General features: G+C 40.9%; 1 pseudogene; it reads left to right on the top strand.

Annotated features, from left to right (window-relative positions):
• Positions 1-2,875: 2,875 nt before the first annotated feature.
• The window catches only part of LOC123830575, a 37,412-nt pseudogene continuing 18,707 nt past the window's right edge, over positions 2,876-21,580 (top strand).

Here is a 21,580-nt window from a genome sequence, read left to right as displayed (position 1 = left end):
CAGTAGTATTTTAAAGGTTCAATGACCAAGACTCCTGTTAGTGGTAAGGTATTCAGAGACGGGTGATGTTGGTGTGGATGGGAAAAACTTGGGGAAAAGTTCTTGGTAGAACTGGGTCTAGATCACTAACAAGTCCCTGGTTTGTGTCCTTTCCAGTTTCTTACATGGGCACATATTTATCACTCTATTTTCAGTCTCTCATTTTCCAATCCATTTTCCCCAAAGCATGGCTCTAATGACGTCACTCCTTTGCTCAGATACTTTTAGCCCCACACCCTTGCCCTGGGCTCCCACCACTGCCTCCATTGCACCTGAAAAGTAAAAGCCAAATTCCTTAAAGAAATACTCATGGTCTTCCTTGGCCTGAGTGGTCCCACATTCCAGCCATGCCTCATCATCCCTTTTTACATTCCTCCTGGTACTTGGGCTCAGCCCACATGGAACTATTAGATATTGTCCTGACACTTCAGGCTCTCTCACATCTGAATTCCCTTACACAAGCCTGAAATGCTTTTCTTTCTCCACACCCTCAATTTCCTCACTTCTTGCCACACTGAGCTGTTTGCTGTCCACCCAATAGTCTTTTATATCTGTGCACAAATTATTTCCTGTTGAAGTAATCTTCCTTCTATCTTTTGTCTATCTGGAGAAGTACCATCCACTCTTTTAAAAATAATCAAACGTTTCCTGGTGAGCCTTTTGGTCCCCTTAATAACACTGGCTTCCTCTGCTGGGCTCCATTTACACTTTTGAATGTTTCTCTCTTACTGATAGCACCCGAGTGTAACAAAACAAACAGAAATAAGCAATGGGTCTTTGTAATCTTGGGAGATCCCGATTCTAGAAATTGAGTTTTACTCCTCTGTTTAGGCCCCTGTTAATAGAAAAGGAATGTGTTAGCCAGTGGATGGTGACTTGATTGGGTTTATCTTTAAATTGACCTAGCCTTTCCTGGGATTTAGTGTACAGCTCTTTCCTAGAATCAGGTTCCATTTCTAAGTCAGTAAAACAGAAAATCTCTTATAAGTAGTTGTCTGGTTTTGCAATGGTTTATGCAATTTATAGATCAAAATTATTGCAGACCAAGGGATCAAATACATGTTAGGCCAACCAGTAGAAGGTGGGGAGAAGAGCCAAGGGCAACCCAAGTCCTTGAACTCTGAATTTACATCAGAAAATTGGCTTTGAGTTTTATTTTTCAGCCCCATTCCTTGGACACAATTTTATGATTTTTCCCCATTTATTTTTTATGCCAACAATGTCAAAATTTGAAGAACTATTGTTTTTCTATTAACCTTGCAATCTCAAAGTACAATTGGCTGGAAAAAGCACTGGTTTCCAGTTCCTCACAGACCACTGTGAGTTCCCATTCTCTAGACTTGTCTTCCTAACTGTAAACAGAAAATTACACAAAGTCTCCAAGATTTTTCTAGCTCAAACAATTTCATTCATTTCTTTGCTGTGTGTGTCATCCTATAGCAGTAGTCAGTGTATAATCCATTTTGTTTTTACTAAGCTCCAACCATGGGCCTGGTGTCTTCTCTATCATCCACTAGTTAGCATCACTGACTGTTGACTATCTTCAGACTCATTAGTTTGACCTTCAAAGTCTTCTGTAATCTGCACACAATTAACATGTTTTAAATAATACTTCCCTCAATTCCAGGCTCAATAGACTATTTTCTGTTTCTCCCAAATGCCATGTACGTTCAGTATTTATGTTTTGGCCATATGTCTCTAGTATCTCTTCTGATGTCAGCATTTAGTAAAATCCTATACATCTTGCCCCCAGACACAGGATCATAGCAGTTCTTGTTTGCAGTATCATATGATTCTGCATCAAGTCATTTGTTCTGCTCATTCTCCTGCCTTAGTCTCTGGTTTGGATATTTGGACTCTTCTCATGTTCCTGTAATTAGCTTCAGGTATTGTTCCTGAAACTCTGTTTTTGGTAACTTTTGGGGGACTCTAGTGAGATCTAAGCCTGGAAGTTCTTCCTTGCTTCTTCCTCCAACCTTAGAATAGTAACCCTAACCCTTTCTCTTGGTTTCACTTCTGCCTCAGGATATCATTCTTGCCTCCCTTTACATTGTTCTCATAATGTTTTCCTTCTCTGCAACCCCATGCCATTACTGCTGTTGCTTAGTAAATGCAGAATGCTTAGCTATGGGCCTCCAAGTTAACATGTGACCTGAGCTTCTCATAATAAATGATGTTGTTTAACCTATCAAGCCATGAAGTTGGGCAGGCACATCTATACTCCATCATCAAATGAAAGTGGTATTATACATAGAGGTAGAGATAGAGAGAGATGTCTCACAACTTCTTTATTTATTCTTCTGTAGATGGACTCTTAGGTTGTTTTTGTATCTTAGCTATTATGAATAATGTTTCAATGAAATGGAAATGCAGATATCTTTTCAAGAACCTGATTTCATTTCCTTTGAATCTATACCCAGAAAATGGATTGCTGGATCATATAGTAGTTCTAGTTTTAATTTCTCGAGGGACTGCCATATTGTTTTCCATAGAGACTGCACCAATTTTCATTCCCATCAACAATGTACAAAGGTTCCCTTTTCTCCACATCCTCACCAACACAGATTTTCTGGTTTTGCTTTTTTTTTTTTAATACTAACTATCCTAATGGTTGTGACATGATATCTCTTTGTGATAAACCATGAGAGAAAAAGATCTTGTGCAAGAATGGGGGCAGTGTTGGGGGAGTCCAGTTGTGGGAAACTTAAGGTGAGATACTTTTATCACCCAGGTGAGATGTCAAGTGAAAAAGTAGAAAGGGGAATCTGGAGGTCCTGAAGAAGTCAGATCTAGAAACATAAATTTGAGATATGTCAGCATAATGACATGAGAATGGATGATCTCAGAACTTGAGCAGGCCCTGAAGGCACAGGTAAGTTACATGAAGAAATGGCCCAAGTGCTCATGGTCCCCACTCCTATTACATTAACTTTTCTCCCAAGCCTGTTCCTATAGCCTCATGTGGAGTACCCTACCATCAGTTGACACCTCCATCTCCCCCCTGGACAACTATAAATTCTTATGAACTGGTCCCTCTGACTCCAGTCTGTTTAATCTCTTACTCACTACCAAATGCTGCCACCATGATCTTCAAAAAAATTTAAAAAGTCACTCTGATCATGTTGTTCTTCTTAGAAACCTGTGACTCTCAACTGTTGCCTGCAGAACATCTGCTCACTTTTCAAGGCCTTACTCACACCCTACTATTTTCTCTAATCACTTTCTGGGGTATGCAACCCCAAACGTTACCTCCAAAACTTCCTAAAGAACAGAGGAAAATGATCAGGTACCCCTCAGGGTCTTAAAGGTGGAGCCCAAAGCAGACCTGGGTGAGAGTCCTCTGAGGATTAATGGTTTACCTAAGAGTTACCTAAGAGTTATGAAATAGAAGGTCAAATTATGCCAAATTGACCTTCCAGTTCATAGTATTTCTGGATGTTTACTGTTACTTAAAACCTTACTGACTAATAAATCTGACAGTCCATGAAAATGCAATATCTTTATCCTGTAGCTCTTTATGTACTGTGCTGGCACACCACCATTTATTGCCATGTAAGTATTCTCAAATTTGAGAAACATGACCCTCTAGCACTTTTTTCGTACTTCTGCTGCATGCCAGCCCTGGTCCTGTGCCTGAGAAACTGAGTCTAGTGAAGGAAATTTCACACGATGCTATGATGATATGCACATCATCATAAATTGGAAATAGCCAACAGTAATGACATTTGGAGGGTTAGTGTTCTCAATATCAATTAAAGGTAAATTCTTTAGCCTGAAATTAAAGGTAAGTTATGACTGCATACAATAATAATAATATTAACACAATACAGTAGCTACTACTTACATAGACTACTCTGACCAAATATCATACTTCTCCAAACTCTTCATGTATATTGATATGTTTAAGACCCAGAACCATACCACGAAATGAATACTGTTAATATCTTCATTTTAATTGGACAAGATAACTGAGGTTGGCTTTGAAGTAGTCAGTATGGCTTCAATGACCATGACTTTAACCACTCTGTTATGACACTTTTCAACTATTTGTAATAGTATGGAATAGTAATAGTGCCATTAATAGCAATAATAATAGTAACAGTAGCAGTAGCAGCTACAATCACAATAAGCACACACATGCACTACACACAGACCCTTAGAAATAAGATGAGATAAAGTATACAAAATCACTTTGAAATCCTCCTAGCACAGACTAGTTCACTATGAGACCTTCCTAAGCAAGCCCTCTCTGAGCTCCACCTCCCTTTCCTACCCACAGAGGTTCAGACAGAGGTCTCCCAAGATCCCTGTGGTTAAAAGTTTCAGTGAGAACGTGTTGAAATTGGATGGCTATGCATACTAAGTAAGACAGATCTGTGACTAAGAGCGCCATAAGCAATGAGAAGCTAGAGGTTCAAAGATCTAAACCCCTCTGATTGACACTCAAGGACCCACTTTGGTTTGGCTCCTACTAACCAACAGGCAGTCTTCAAACTTGAGAAGTCCTTCCCCAGAATGCAGTTTGTGTTTTAGTTCCAGGAAAAGACTATTACAGAAAGAATGTAAAGGAAGCAGCATGTGCGGGGCAATGGCTGTGTGCAGCCCTTGGGCTAGACTTTTATATATAATATTGACCTCATGTATTCCCCACAATGTCCAATGAGGGAGATAAGACCACCACGATTTGACAGATGAGGACACAGGTGCTCAGAGAGGTTAAGTACCTTACCCAAGATAATACAGAAATAAACCTGCAGCACTAGTATTTGGAGTCATATATAAGCATCTGACCACAAAACTTTTTTTCTAATTTTATTTTATTTGAATAATTGAATTTATTGAGGCAATGTTGGTTAATAAAATTATATATGTTTCAGGTACACAAGTCTACAGTACATCATCTTTATATTGTATTGTGTGTTTACCACTTCAAATCAAGCCTTCTTCCATCACCATTTACCCCCTTTTTACCTTCTTCTACTCTCCCTACATCCCCCTTCCCTCTATCAATTACCATATTGTCTGTGTCACAAAGCTTATTTTTAAAGAATGTACATGCTAGAAAAGAGCTATGCTTCTGACTAAGGGTGTAATATTCTTGACAAACTTTTAAAAGGAAATGGACCAAGAAACACCAGGAACTTCACACTTCAAGACTCTTGTCCTTTATATAAGACTGCTTTGATAGGACATGGCTTCCTAAAATCTAAAGAACTCAGAATTCCCTTCATTATTGCCTGTCCTTAGGTCCTTATAACTTTGATTAAATTTAGGATTTTAAACACTATCTCTAGAAATCATCTCCCTCTCCCCATCAGAGACCTAGCTTTTTCCCAAGGTAATTGGAACCCTGAAGGCAGCAGAAGACAGTAGCTCACACTGGACTAATTGTTACATGGTCCAGATTTCTGGCAGGATAAAGATAACATCTTGACCTACGTTATGTTTCGGCTTCTGTGCCCTAAGGTGGACTGACTTCCTCGCTACTTTCCCATGAGACTAGATACTGGAACAGACCTCAGATCTGTCCTCAAGACCTGAAGAAATGAGTCATTACCCGTACCTCCCCTCTGACCAATCAGCTCCCAGCATGACTCCAAATCCCTAACCACAGTGTCTTGTGATTTTGCTCTATAGAATCTGTAACCCTCATGTCATTGGCGAGTTCAGGCTCCTGAGAATTAGCTTCTTATTCTCCTGGATAGTGCCATTCATGACAAAAGAGCCAATGTTCCTCCATTGCAATTCTTAGTGTCTAGTGTTTGGCTTTGCTAGTGCCAGCAGACAAACCTTCTGTTCTGTCATGGAAGTAAGCCAATATGCCATTTGTTTAGGACACACAATACCAAAAGGATGGGGCAAAACCAGGGTGTATAATCTTGGGAAGTTACAAGACATAATTTGTGGTTTTCTTTTTGTGTGTTTTATTAAAATATGGTGGGTGTGGAATGGGTATTGGAGATAGTATGTTAGGAGTTCAGAGAAGGGAACAACAGCTATGGGGTGGATGTGGTGGAGAAGTGGGGATCAGAGAAGCTTCTAAAGGAGATGGCACTTGGCCTGAACCTCAAAGACTTGGTAGGACTTCGGGGGAATGAAAGAACATTCCAGACAGGAAAAAGGCATTGAGCCTGAAGTCCTTAAAATAATACAACTTGGCCTGATTTGATTCAAGGGGAGGAATTCATCCAAAGCCATTAGCCAAGTGGAAGAGCTTAAAGGTCAAGGACTGTACATTTTTTTGTAGCATTTCTCATTTGTTTGAGCTTAAATGAAGCTGAACCCTGCAGGGGAATGAGCACATGTTACAGATCTCCAAAGCCAGGAGGATTCATGGCCAGGAAACTATGCTGGTCGGATAATAATGCAAATGACTAACGCACCCTCCTAAGTCTCATGGGGTTTGAGACCCCAGGAATCTGGGGCAGGCAGGAGACAAACAGGCTATGGCTTCAAGTGAGGGTGATTAAGCAAGAGGCAGCCCTGAGCAGTGAAGAGTATTGTACTCTTCAACAAGTCAGGTTACTTTTCTGGGCTCCAGTTTCCTCACTAATGTCTTGATCTGATATTCTAGAAGGCCATGAATTACCAGCAAGTGTATGCCCCACCAGTCAGGGCTGCTTCTTAATGATGCATGCTAAAATCCAACCACGTCAGGCCCAGACTTAAGGACAAGTCATGTCACTCATATTCCTGCTCACCCAAGATCCAATTAGCCGTCTTCTTCACTGGGAAGTCCTGACTCTCACACACAGAATTGGTCACTGCTGTCTTGTATTCCTCTGACACTTAGGAATACATAATTGTCACAATTGGGACCTTGCAAGGAAATGCCAAAAGGGCCATCTTCTCCTTTCCCCCTATGGGCATTTCAAATGTAGGCAAGTCTTTGAATTGGGTTTTTCAGAGCAGAATTCTCAGCCTGAGAAGCAGTGATATTGTCTCTATTTAACACATGGGGAAACTGGAGCCAGCAAGTCTGTAATACTAGAATCATTTTATTTCTTTGAGCTTTGTGTCGCTTTGATACACAGAATGAAGAGAAATCCATATTTCAGTCTTTAGAGGAAGATATTGATAATCACAACACAATAATAAAAATCATAGTAATAGTTAATAGTATTCACGCTAGGCATTGTGTAAAGTAGTGGTTCTCAACAGGGAGTAACTTTGACCCTGAGGGAACATTTGATAATGTTTGGAGGTGGTTTTGGGGTGCTAGGTTATCTAGCTGGTATAGGCCAGGGATGCTGCTAAACATCTTATAATATACAACAAAGAATTATCTGGTTCAAAATATCAGAGTGGAGGTTGAGAAATCCTACTGTAAATCATTTAAATAAATTATATTTTTTAATCCTTATTAAAGCCAAACTAGATAGGTATAATCATTGTCCCTTTAAGATATGAGGAATCTGAAGCACAGATTGGTGAGGTCACTTCTCCCAAGAGGACCCTAGAGAGTAGGAATTTGATTCTAGGGACTGAGTCTGGCACTCCCAATCAGAGCAGGGTCATTAGCTCATTGCAGTTTCTCATTGCCTTAGTCCATTCAGGACCTTATAACAGCATACCTAGACTTGGTGGCTTATAAAATACATAAACTTACTTCTTATGGTTCTGGAAGCTGAAGTCCAAGATCAAGACACTAGGAAATTTTATGTCTGGTGAAATCCTGCCTCCTGGCTCATGGACAGTTGCCTTTTCCCTGTGTCCTTACAGGGCCCAACAGGGTAAGGGAGCTTCTGGGTCTCTTTCATAAGGGCAAATCCCATCTGGGAGGGCTCCACTATTATGAGGTAAGTACCTCCCAAAGGCCCCACTTTCAAATACCTCACATTGGGGGATTAGGATTTGAGATATGAATTTGGGTGTGGACACAAACATTTTGTCTACAGCACTCCTGGCACGTAATAGAGTGCCCAGTGCTCACAGAAGTGGAGGGGCTGTCCTGTGGATATACGCTATGAGTTGCTTGGTCCACAAATGAGCTGGCATTGACTAAGCCATGATTGCAGATTTATCCCCTCTTCACCAAGGGTTGGGAAACTTCTAGAAGCAGCAGATAGTTCTGAAAGTAGAGGAAGTCCTAAAAGTTATAGAGAAGTCCTCCTAGGAGAAGGCTAAAATCAGACTTGTCTGAGGTCCCACACAACAAGTAGATGGCACGGTGTGGGCCCCAACCTACCCTCCACACTCTTTATTCAGGACCCTTCACAGGGTCACGTTATGTTCAAATGAGAAAACCAATGTGCAAGTGCTTAGAAAGAGGACCAGTGAGGAAGGAACATGAGGGATAAATAGGGCACATGGGCTTTGAGAAAGGAGAAAGACTTAAAGCTTTTTAAGTTCATGCATCACAAGTCACCATCTACAGTTTTATTTTTATAGTGGACCATGCACAGATGTGATCCTATTTAGGTGGCTCCAAATCACCTGTTCATTAATTTTCTAGAATGAAGGTTTTTTACTATTTTATTCTTTCATATTTAAGCTTCTTAAGTTTAGAGTTAGCGTTTGATTTGACAACCCCTTTTCAGTTTTCATCTACAACGCAATTGTCTCAGCCAAAGGAGGTCTCCCTGGTGTCTAGCACACTCTAGCCTCTTACTTTCTGTGCTTTGAAGTCTCATGATTTGCTAATAGAGCTTGGAGGGCCATAGAAACTGTTAGATAAAACTCAAACATTTTATGAATGTGGCAACTGGGGCTTTGGGAAAAACAAAATGACTTTGCTATTATAATAAGTCACAATCATAATGAGCAAACACCATGATTATGTCTAATATTTCTGCATATGTGTATAAAGCTTTAAAGTTTACAAATTATTTTTATTTAACTGGTCTTGCTTGAGTACCATAACAGGACAGAAAATATTCTTCTTGTCCTGGCTGGTGTGGCTCCATTCATTGATGCATCATACTGTGGATGGAAAAGTTGCAAGCTCAATTCCCAGTAGGGGCACATACTGAGGTTGTGGGTTCAGTCCCCTACCAGGGTGTGGGCAAGAAGCAGCCAATCAATGTGTCTCTCTCCCATCTATGTTTCTTTCCCTCTCTCTTGGTTCCCCTTTCCCTCTCTCTGAAATCAAGGGGCATGTCCTTGGATGAGGATAAATATATATATATTCTTCTCATGTTTCAGGTGAGAAATAATCTCAAATGAAGTGAATTGATCACTAGCTGTATTTATGCTTTGAAGGGCATAATGAGACCAAGTTCAAGGAGTCAGACAGATCTGAGTTCAAGGCCTGTTTCTACCCCTAGTAGAAGTGTGACTTTGGATAAATTGTTTAACTGGTCTGGACCTCAATATCTCTATCTGAAAAACAGATTTTTGTACAATTATTGATCACCTATTAGTACTTATTATAATAAAGTGGTGGTTATTAAAATGGATTACTCTGACTTTTTGACCTCAAACTTCCTACCAACGGGGCTACCATATGGTTGTCTGCTGCACTAGGAGGCATAAGGTATCATTCTAGTTTAGATTTCTTTCCTTTGCCAAATGAAGACCCATCCCTTTCCCTTAATGGGTGATGACTTCCTAGTCATAGGCAAAGAAAAGTAAAGCGTAAGTTTTGAAAAGTCACTACAGCCAGAGGCATACTTCATGATTAAAGGATAAACAAACAAATCTTTAGAGCAAAGTAGAATGTTTATTGACAACAATAAAAACAACCTTCTACAGTCATATACAGTGGCTGTTTTGAAGCTGTTTTCCTCCTCCACGGTCAAACAGGGTCTAAGACTCCATCATTCTTTCATCTACAGAATTTACTCCATTTGTAGCTCAGTAAGGCCCAGCGCTGCCCTGTAGCCACCAAAAAAGATGGTTGCACACCAGGCTGCCTGACTGGTGTGCAGCTTCCAGTGGTGTGTCTCCCACAGTCCCTCACCTCTGTATGCTCTGCAGTTTCCTTCAATCTTATTGAAAACTGAACTTGCCATCCTCTGCCCCCCAAGCTCCCTCTGTGAGTAAATGGCATCAGCATCTCTTTTGTCAATTAAAACAGAAATCTGACAGCAGTGATCTTTGGATGGCAGAGATAAGAGACAACCATGTTCTTGTGAGTTTACCTTTGAGGTGCCTTCCAAATTCAGGCCCCATTTTTAAATTCTAATCTTACTATCTTCATTATGACCACTTTCATTTTCCACTTTAACTGTTAAAAGACTTTCTCAGCCAGTCTTCAAAGGTCCATATCACTGAAAAGTAACAGTGAGACATTTCACGGGTCCTATCATGAATATCTTCATATGTTATGCTAAGCAGTTAACAATTTACTTGTTAACCAAGGTAAATAATAGGGAACTAAGTAAAGGTGTCAGATTTGCATTTTAGAAAAATCATTCTAGCTGCAATTAAGGATGGCCAATTAAATGGGATAAGCATGGCCTTGGCTGGTGTGGCTCAGCGGATTGAATGCCAGCCTGCGAACTGAAAGGCCACTGGTTTGATTCTCAGTCAGGGCACATGCCTTGGTTGCAGGCCAGGTCCCCAGTAGGGGGTGTGCAAGAGGCAACCAATTGATGTATCATTCACACATCAATGTTTCTCTCCCTCACTTTTTCCCTCCCTTTCCCTCTCTAAAATTAAATAAATAAAATCTTAAAAAAATGGTATAAGCACAGTGTGGGGCTGGCAATTTGGTGGCCAGTGTTCTGGCCCCAGTTCTGTTCTGGGCTAGTAGGCCTGCCTAACTTACAGGGTGACATTAAGTTCCTTTCCACCTGGATTCCAAAATCCATCTACATAAAAGATGAGGATTTAGAGGAGTAAATAATAATGATAATGAAAACTAAAGTAGTAAGCATCCAGTGAATGGTACTGCTGTAATTGTGGCCAAGCATCATGCCCCATGTTTCATATGTGCTATGTTCTTTAACCCTTGCAGCTGGCATTGTATTATTCACTTCTCTGTTTGACACATGAGAAGTCTGAGGTTCACAGAGATGATCTCCTTTATCAGTTTTACACTTTGTGATTCTATGGCCTTAATGCCAATGAGAGCAGGAGCTGAGTCTTGTTAGTGTAGCATTTTAAAAAAAGATCCACAGACTGCTGCTGAGGCCCCTGTTTTTCTATAGTGTGACCATTCTATCTCCCCTGAATTCTGTAGGAGACTCCAAGGCCCCACTTTTTGTTCAAACTAAGCTGTATTTCAACTCAAAGAATCATAATGATATACTTATTATTAAGGGACTTAAGCCGGGGAGAGGATCTGATTATATACACAATGAGCACAAAGAATGTGTCTGTCTCTCCATGGAGGCCAGGTACCAAGTCTGATTCACTTTTGTTTACTCAGGCCTAGCTCAGGGTCAGGCACCTCAGGCACTCTGCTAGTAGTTGTTGAATGAAATACTTTATGGTGGTTATGAAAAAAATGTACTCATAATATTTAGTACAGTATATATACATTCCACATCTATGAGTACAGAACTGAGCTCAGAAAGTAGGAAAAGGGTGGATATGTGGAAGATAAATGTTATGTTTAGAACATATTTTATTTGAGATGCCCACTAGCATCCAACTGGAGCTCTCCAACGGGCATTTGAATATGCCAGATATACAGTGTATGAGAGGAGTGGAGCTGGATTTAGAAATTTGTCTGTTTGGTCTTCAACCCATCCCATTCCTTTTTCTCACTCTGTTCTACATTGCAGGGAATACAGTTTCCACTATCCCTTACCAACTGACTTCAGACCAGGTTGAATTTACAGGAGACCCTGACAGAAGATTGGAGGGCAGAAGAAGAGAGCCAGAGTATTCTGCCCCTCCCCCACTCTCCCTGTGTTGCCTCCATGGACCTGGCTTCCACTAAATAATTCTCTCTCTCTGTGGTCCAAGCTCCCACTGGGCAGGCCCACTGAGGTTCCAGTTTCCATGAATGAAGTCCTGGAAAGAACTCCTGCCTCTGTCCCTCAGGTCCTATAGATGGTAGCAACTTTCTGCTGTGGCTAATATTGGAGTTGCCTTACCTTCCCCATGTCAATCTTTTCTCTCTGTCCTATGCAGAGCCCACTCCCAAACAAGTTTGATTGTATTCATCCATTTTTGGTCAACAGAATCCTGGGCCTACGTTCCACACATTCTGGGCCATCATCCAGGCATCCTGTGGTTTCCAAACACATTTTTGAGAAGGACATGGGGACCCAAGTCCCAAGAACAACAGTTCCTTGGGTGTTTCTGGAATGGCTTGTATGGTGGCTGATAGCTTCTTTCTATTTCGCTGGAGTAGAACCACTCCTCCCAAGGCATAAACCCTTCCTAAGATGTGGTGGGTGGGCTAGTCCACAGAAAAGGTTTAAGGAAATAAACCTGCTGCCAGTTAAGTGTCCCATCTTAGGAAAGCTAAAAAGAAGGCAATGCACATAAATTAACTCAGCATGCTTTGCATACATGAGTGGGAGGCAAATTTAGTGGGAAGGGGAGCTTCAGCTTCACCCAAACATATTTTTTTCCAGGTTAACCATAAGTTTCTGTATTTTAAAATTCGAAGATTTTGAGCTTCTTAGATTTTGAGGGTTTTTGGAGGGTGGGGAGTAATTCTTGTGTCTGTAGGCTTCCCCAGTCTATAAACATAAGTTGTGACCTCTTAGTAATAATTAGCCACATTTGCTGGCTATATTCCCCATTTGCTTCTCATTAGTCCATCCGAATGTCTTACCGCTGGCCTGGCTCTTTTCTCCCCCGACATCCCCTGTCAGATGGGGCCTCTTTCACAGCTCTGGTTGCCACAAAGCCCCATCCTTTGTTGACTCCCTTGGCCCTCCCTGTGTTTCTGTAAAAACCTGCTTTATTAAATTCTTATTCAGTGAAGCCTTGCTGAATTTGTCATCCCTTTCCTTCCAAGGCCATAACAATACACCTAAGTACTTTTTCAAGTCCTGGAAGGAACTTGAGCACATTCAAGCAAACTTTTAGTATTGATTATGTGCCTGCTCTGGGCCAGGCCCAAGCCTTCCTCTCTTATCCTAAAGGCCCTCTCACTAGAGGACCTACACCTCCAGGCTGGATTCCACTTGCCCGTGTCATGTGCTGCCCCTCTCCTGATGTCCCCAAGGCTGCATTCTCTTGCTGTCCAACATGGGGTCACATTTCTAGGGGTCTTTGTTGTGCTGAGGGCTCTCCAGTTCTATTCCCCAGCACCCTTTAGCTCCCCCTGGTGGCCTCCTCCATGGTCTCTGACATGGTATGTGCAGCTGGGCTGGCAGCTGCAAGAGGATCAGGATGAAAAGCGTTCTATGACTAAGTAAGCCTGGATTTAAAACAAGGGTGTCCAATCTTTTGGCATTTCTGGGCCACACTGGAAGAAGAATTGTTGTCTTGGGCCATATGTTAAATACACAAACACTAATGAAAACAAAAAAAATTTCATAATGTTTTAACTAATTTATGATTTGTTTTGGGCCGCATTCATAGTCATCCTGGGCTGCATGTGGCCCGCAGGCCACGGGTGGGACACCATTTAAAAAGATGAAAAGGGTTTTTTTTGTAACCACTTAGAGCCTTTCAGTAGACTGTGCATTTCCAAAGGAGGCCTGTTTGGTACAGTGTCTGCCTGTGTTATTTGGTATTGAAACACTTCTATCAGGGGAACATTGTGTGGGCCACACTGCCCCCCATCCTGCTGCTGCCGCCGCTGCCACATGTCCTCCTCGCTGGACAGTCCCAACACCATGCCACAAGAAGAGTGACTTCTTGTCACATTCTCACAACAGAGGACTTGGGAGAGACTTTCAGCTCTGAGGAGGAAGAAGCTGGCTATTGGAAAGATCTGGCTATGACCTATAAGCCAAGGGCAGAGAATACATAAGAGGAGCTCTGAGAATTCCAGGAGGGAAGCTGAGAATATGAAGCTGAATTGGAGATGTGGCTACAACAACTGAAATCAGCAACAGGGACCTCCTATCAGAAAAGGATCTCCTTTGCCCGGAGCTAGAAACCATCAAGGAGAAGTCTGACAGCGTTCTGAAGCCTACGAGCTGATCTCCACCTTAGAGGATGACCTGCCCAGACAAAGGCAATTAAAGATCAGCTGCAGAAATATACTCTAGAGCTGGAACAAGCAAATAATGACTTGAAAAAAGCAAAGCAGTCCATGATCCTGTGTCTAGAAGAACTGGAACAGCATTTGAATCAAACCATTGAAAGAAATGCCTTCCTGGAGAGTGAGCTTGAGATGAACCTCCTAGAATGTGTTCAGTGACTGAAGGATGAAGGAATTCCTTCATTCAGGCTGTGCAGCCAAAGCAGGAAAAGCCCAGGATGCCCACACCCAGCTCCATGGAAGCTGAGAGGACAGACACAGCTGTGCAGGCCAGTGGCTTGGTGATGTTCACTCCCATGGCTCACTGAGGATCCAGCTCTAGCTTAACCACACTGGGGACATTCAGACGTGTTCCGGGTGACTCCATGAGAGTAGGACCTCCTCTTGCCTGTGGCCTGGATGTCAGCCTTCAACATCATGGCAGACCTGCTGTGGAAGATAGGGGCACTGGAGTCCAAACTTGCATACTGCGGAACTTCGTGTATAAGAAGTGGCCAGACCGAACAAGTGGCCCAACCTCAGGGTGGGGGAGCAAGAACAGAGATGGCCTGACAGACAGCCAAGCAGCACCAGCATGCCACTGGGTGATAAGCTTCAGCAAAATGCCTGGAATTTGGGAAGCTGCCTTCAAAACTGTCTTCATTATTGCTGACGTCAGTCCATGGTGTAGTCAAGATGTTGCTTTCAGAAATCCACAGAAGCAAAGCTTCTGGTGTCTCTGTGGGAGTTGTTACCTTTTTTTCCCTCTTCAAATTAGTTTTTTTAAAAATTTTTAAGTTGGTTTGAGAAATAAGGGTAAGCAGTCACACTAGCCAGTGACTGAGGCCATCACCTGTGGCCCCTACTAGTGTTGGCCCCGTGAAATGTCTTGTAATCCCCAGTCTCTTCGTTGGTGTGCTGTGGACAGAGAGGGACAAACTGGACCCCTTGGAAAGGGCTCTGAGGTGTGGGTACTTGGGCTACCCCATCAATCAGAGTTGACCTGAGTCCTGCTTAGTTTTGGGAGGTGCTTTAATGTCCAGAGATGCCTTACAACTGGGATCTGAGACTACCTCAGGCTCACTCCAGGCTGGCTCAGCTGGAGCTCTCTTCCAAAATAAAGTCTCCTGAAGCTTTCTGTCACATACAGCAAGAATCTGTGCTGAAATCATGTCTAGGATCAAAAAGTAGACTGGGTATGTGTTTTTTCTTTTTCTCTTCTTTTTTAAAATATAGTATACTGTACCTCCCACACTTTTTAATTTGGCTCTCATTGAGGCTTTTAGTGGGGTGCTTGATTTTCAGAGTACATTTTGTGTGAAGGTCAATGGCAAATCTGTGTCCTCTTTAGATCTGTCTTGGCTGTTAGTTGTCCTGAGCCCCACCCCTGGCATGGGGTGACCTCCACTTCAGGACATTGGGGTGGAGTAGCCTTGGAAATACAGCCTGCAAGGACAGGACTTCATTCAGGGCCATGATGACATAATCAATGGACTTTGAATAAGATGAAACCACCAGGATTATTGTGGGAAGCTTCCTTGTCAAAGAAGAAACCAACACAAGATTTTGGAGGAGGACGGTGTATGTGCTTATCTCTGCTTGTTGTGAGCTTCTGTTTTACAAGACTACTTTTGGTCACGAGTAAAAAGAACACATGATTTCAGGAGTATGTGGGCAGTTTAACAACTTTCCTTTTGCTACTAAGTTATTTTCCCCAAAGAACAGCAAACTCATCCTTGATTTGAAAATAGGGCTTTTCAAGTGTTACTGAAATTCAACAGAGAATTAAACTTCAGTGCCTGGTTCATTCCTGAGAAACATTTTAACTTGTATTGGTAAAAGATGTACTTTTATTTAAAAAAACACAACAAAACAATAAAATCAAAAGATAAACTAAAAAAATAAGGGAGCATTGCACGAACTACACTGTTAGGAAGTGTTGACCTATGGTGTTAACTGCTTTTCAGCAAGAATAGTGCATTGCTTAGTATTCCCACTAATTTATGATAATGAGGATGTTTATGTTTTTAAAATTTTTATTTGAGGCAGACAAAACGGACTTGCCAATGAGAGGCCACTTAGAGGAAAGGGGCAACATGTTGTCTCAGAGAATAACTGGGGTTTGGGCTCAGCCATACTTGAGTCTGAATTCTGACTGAGTTGTTGAGTGGCATTTGGCAAATTACTCCACATTCCTGGGCCTCAGCTTTCGCATCAGTAAAAGGGAGCCCATGAAGTCTATGAAATGTGGTAATGATGGTAAAGTTCCTACTCCCTTCCTTAGAAACAAAGCTGTGTCACCTGACCCAGACATTGCTCACCTCTTATCAGAAGCTTCATTCAGTATTTCTTTTTTATTATGGATTTCTCCAGCATTTGAAGCAAAGACAGGATCTGGCCAGGCAGAGACTAGGTCTTAGTGAATCAGAGAAAGTTAAATCAAGAGAGAAACTATCTTTGCAATCCTGACTCATCAATGATGCTGATAGCTGGAATAGCTTCAAATTCTTGGAAATGAATCTTGACAATATCCTTTGAAGCAAAATCCACAAGGATTTCTTCTTTTCTCACTCCAAATCTGGAAGAAAGTTTTCTCCTCTAGTTTCTATTTCTTTTTAATGTTGTTAACTAATCCTTATTATAAAATAATTCACACAAAATCTTGCCAGCCAAACAGATATTTTGATTCTTGTCAATGCCTTTTGGTTTTTGCAATAGTATAAAATATTTTTGTATCCAATCAGAGATTACTAAACAAAATATTAAATTCTGGTTGATGCTTTGTCCTTAAAATTATTTCTAATAACTACATGATACTCTAAGATTTTTATGGGCATTAAATTCAGGTAAACTTGGGGGGGGAAGTCTGCTGTGATGACTGGTTATATGATCCTGTCCTCACAGTTGCATGTCTTTTTGTTTCCAGTTCCTTTTTTCATGGCAATCTTCATGCATGTATGTTAGGATAATTTTTTAAGGTAATTTTTTTCTGTGTCCTTGACTTCCTAGCCAAACACAGATATTCTGTTCTTATTCCAGCCTAGAGGAGGCTTGGGGTTGGGTTAAAAGCACAGCCTTCTATCAAATTCTTCTCTTGACTTTTGCTTTCAAAGGTAGGAGTGTGGGCGTTGGTGGGAGGAAAGGAGAGGGCACCCAGGGGACCTGGGGAGAGGCAGAGTGGCTTGGAAAATATAGTAAGAGCATAATTCCTTTTTTTCTCCTCTGTGTACTTGGGGGTGGGAGACCACTATCTCTCAGGAAGACCCCAATAACTGAGATTAAACTTTCCAGGACCACTGAAGAAATGGGTTTCAGAGTCAGAAATTGAGTTGTTATGCAAAAATTAGGATACTTCTTTCAATTTTGAGTGAGCTAAAATTCATATCTATATTTAGGTTATTTTTCTAAAGATAAATTTCCTAAAGAAGAATTTATGAGTCAAGATATATAAATATTTTTACATCTCTTATTTCATGGTTCCAGATCATTTTCCAAAAGAATTACCATAATTTACCTGATACCAAGAAAAATTGAAGGTACTATTTTCATCATACATTCGCTAGCTTTGGTGACTATAATTTTAAAATAATTATTGCTAGTTAACTAATGAAAATGTTATTTCAATTTAATGAGGATTTCTTAAATTACTAGAGAGTTTGAAAGTATTTCATGAATTTATTTTGAATTTCATCTCTTGTATATTAAGTTTTAGTGTGTAACAATTAACTTAGGAAAATAACTTTTGTCTTTAATAACTTATTTTTCCTTGTGGATTGTCCCTCTCACAGAATATTCTTCATCTAAAGTCTCTTTTCCAAACTAGATCCAAACCCTAACCTCCCACACTGGAAAATATCTTTCATCAGTGAGTTCAGACCTGACCACCTAAAAGGCCAAATTCTCCTTTTCATCTGAGATAGATAGGTTCTAATTAGGCAGCATCAGGATTATAAGGAAATTATTCACTTATGAAATACAGAGGAAATGTGATCAGGAGTAAGACAACCCATTGCATTACACAAATAGTTGTAGGCACTTGGCAGTTAAGACTCACTACCATTGGCTGCATGTTTTCTAAAGGAAATAGCCCAGATGAGAATTATACCTTGGGTGGACATACACAATATGAGCCTTGTGTAAGCAAATGCACATTTTATTTGTAAAAAATAAGTTTAGAAAAATTACAGTTCCATGCAATGTTACTCAAGGGTACTTTCTTCCACTCAATCCAGGCAAGTTTGAAAGGCCCCAGCAGTGAAACTGAAAGGAGCACGGGATGAGAAATGCCGTCTTTTTCTTTATCTGCTTCTCTTGACTCAGGTCTTACCTCTGTCTGTAAGCCTCCCTTAACCATCAGGTGGGAGAGGTGACTCTGATTTGCGTGTTGGTAAACGTGTTCTTTTGTCTTCTTAGAAATCTTATACTTCTTTCCCCTGTGTTTTTAACTTCTCCCTTTAGACCAGACCCCTTCTATCAATAATCAAGTGTGCCTTGGTCTCTTCCAATTTATTAAAGTACTTTCAGGAGCCCTGCCAGGTACTGCTGTCTTACTTTTCTTTTTTTTAACTGCTGAATTTCTTGAAAAAAATTATCTGTGCTTGGTCTCGATTTCATTTATCATTCTCTCTTCAACCCATTCCAAGCTGGTTCTGCCCTATAATGGCACCCAAATGGGTCTCACTAGAGTGATCTTCATGTTGCTAAATCCAGTGGACCACTTTTAATAGTTCTCATTGTACTAGACTTATCTGCAGCATTTATCACTGGCCCTCTGTCTTGACTTACTCGTATCTTGGCTCTGTGATATTACATTCACTTGATTTTCTTATCACATTTCTGACTGTCATCTTGAGTCTTCTTTGCCGGATAGTCATCTTTGACCAGACCCTAAAGGCTGGCACTCCTCCCCTTCATTCATCATCTTACTCCCAGAGTTACAATCCATCTGCATGCCAATAACTGTCATATTTCTATCTGAGCTCTACTCATCACTTTGGCAGTTTAGCTTTGCATTCCCAGCTCCAAAATGGAGTCTCTAAAAGGCACGTTGAAATCAGTTTGTTCCAAAGTGATTTCATCATACTCTCTCCCAACTTACTCCTTCTCCAATGTCCTTCACTTAGGAATGTTCTCCTTAAAGTTGTGGGTTATTTTGTTTTTTCTTTCTAGTTTATGTTTCTTTGCTTATGGATTTATTGATTGATTAATTAACTGGATTTAAGTTATATTTTTCCAACAGTCAAGGAGAAAGCTTTACACTTCATTATCAGCCTAGAAAAACTTCCTGTTTAACCAAAATTGTTTCCTCAATTCTCCTTTCACATGTGATTCATCAGTATTGCCAATGATATATGAATTCTTTGCAAATCCTGATTTTATTTAAATAACAGGATATGTATATTTTATTTTAAACTATTAAGCTTGGAACCATATGTTTACAGTGCTTCTTCAGCACTAATGGAACTAGATTTAATGCAAATAAAATAGAGTTCACTTTTTTAAAAAATCTGATGCTTTGAAATGCTTCCAACTATGTAAAAAACAATCACAAAAGACCTATTCTATCCCCTTTGTGGCTATTGGATGAAGCTACAGTGGAAGAAGCTACTCAGCTGGGACATATCTTAATCATGTTTCTAGCCAAACTCTTGCAAAAACACATCAGCTAGGAAGGTACTGAATACTAATGACAATCCCTTACGTTTGCATAAGCAAACACATTCATGAGGGATTGCTTCACCATTTATGAAGCATTTTTTGACCATCTTGAGTCTTGCAGCTACCATTAGGTAAGCAGGGCTCACTATAAATTTTACAGATGAGGAAACTGAGATCCAGAGAGAGGTAAACTCTTTCAGATTGTGAAATCATGTAGTTTGTAAGCCTCCTTGCTGGAGACTGAATTTGGACTCTATATTTTGAGTCTAGGATTACAACCCTCTGGTTGCTCCTTGATTTCAGACTACAGGAATCCCAGCAAGTATGCTGTATCACCTCTTCCAGGGAAGAGAGGAGGCTGGTTTTAGCAGAACAGTAAAAGCATGGGAGAGAGAGAATTTAGGATACTATCATGGAGAAACATAAAACTAGAGTGGTATAAAAGTTAGGGTTCAAAGGAGGAAAAGGGCAGGAGATAAGGCTGGAAAAGGTGGCTAGAATCAGAGCTAAAGGCACTCAAATGTTAGGCTGAGTATTTTCACAGAGCATCCTCCTGACATTGGGAATGTTGCTATAGGATTAAGTCTGCCCACACTGCAGGATGCATATTTAAAAGTGGCTTTCCAAGGCAGCCTGCTCTGGTCTCCCATGCCTAAGAGAGAATCTTTCTGTGGACCTGTAATTGGGAGAAAATTTCAAAATGGCTCCAAGTTCAGTCTGGAAACCGGAGAGCTCACTTATAATAGGATGTACTTGCATGGAGCACATCAACTTCCCACCACCTCCTTGCATTCCAGCTTTTTCTTCCATTTATAACCTATAATAATTTTTTATGTTTAGAAATATCTACCCTGCTATATTTCAAGCTCATTTGTAGGCAGGGGTTGCACGATATTCATGTGTAATTATCCATCCTCATTAGCGTTTAATGCAGAGCCTTGAGAGAGCATTAAGTGCTCAATATTAGGTGAATAGACAAGCAGACAAAAGAAACCTGGTACCCAAAGAAGTTCAGTGATTAGACAATGGAGGAGAGGGAGACAAGTGAAAAAAACAAAACATGAGTTTTGTAAAAAGATTAGATTTTAACTCCAAATGGAGCCCTCAATAATTCTAACTTAGGCAAGTACCTTTATTAATCTTTCTTTTTGCCAATATTTAGCCTTCGAGACAGGAAAGCGATGAGTTTCATCAAGTTAATTAATGCTCAGGAAATAGCTCTCAGGCAGTGAGGAACTGGGAGTTGGTGCATAAAGGCCCCAGTTTTTTGTCTCTTGGGAGAGGACGGCTGTAGTGTTTTCTGCTGTTTCCAGGAGTTCCTCCTCAGGATTAAGCTCCAGTTGTCCATGGTAGTAACTGATTCCTTAATACAACATTTGCTTGCTTCCTTTTCCTCTCCCCCGCCCCCAACTTTCCTACAAGTATTTCATGACATTACTTCCCACATAAACTACTTGCACTCAAATCCTTGTCTTAAGGTAAGGTCTGCGTCTGGGGAAGGCCAAGACAAATAACTTTCAGAACACAGGGGTGGGCTGACCCTTGCATATTGATGAAATCCTCATCCTGGTATAACAAAATGTTAAAGCAGAATGGGTGCCCTCAGTTTTGTATGAAACTTTCACTAGTGGGTAGAAAACAAGGGGCCAAACTTTGTGCAGGCCTTGCACAGAGGATGCTCTCAGGAGGTTTTGTGACTCCCAGCCTGTTCAACATCAACAGTTTCTGTATCTCTGGGGTGTGCATTGTGCTGAGAAGAACGTTTTTACAATGCTGTGGCATTTTTCCCTGTTCTGCCTCCTCAGTGGATGTTTTTCCACCTCAAGACTAGTCAGGAAGCCTACA

This window comes from Phyllostomus hastatus, unplaced genomic scaffold (genome assembly GCF_019186645.2).
Source record: "Phyllostomus hastatus isolate PE091 unplaced genomic scaffold, TTU_PhHast_1.1 phas_contig_147, whole genome shotgun sequence".
In the NCBI taxonomy this organism is placed as follows: domain Eukaryota; kingdom Metazoa; phylum Chordata; class Mammalia; order Chiroptera; family Phyllostomidae; genus Phyllostomus; species Phyllostomus hastatus.
This window is presented reverse-complemented; position numbering and strand designations above follow the sequence as displayed.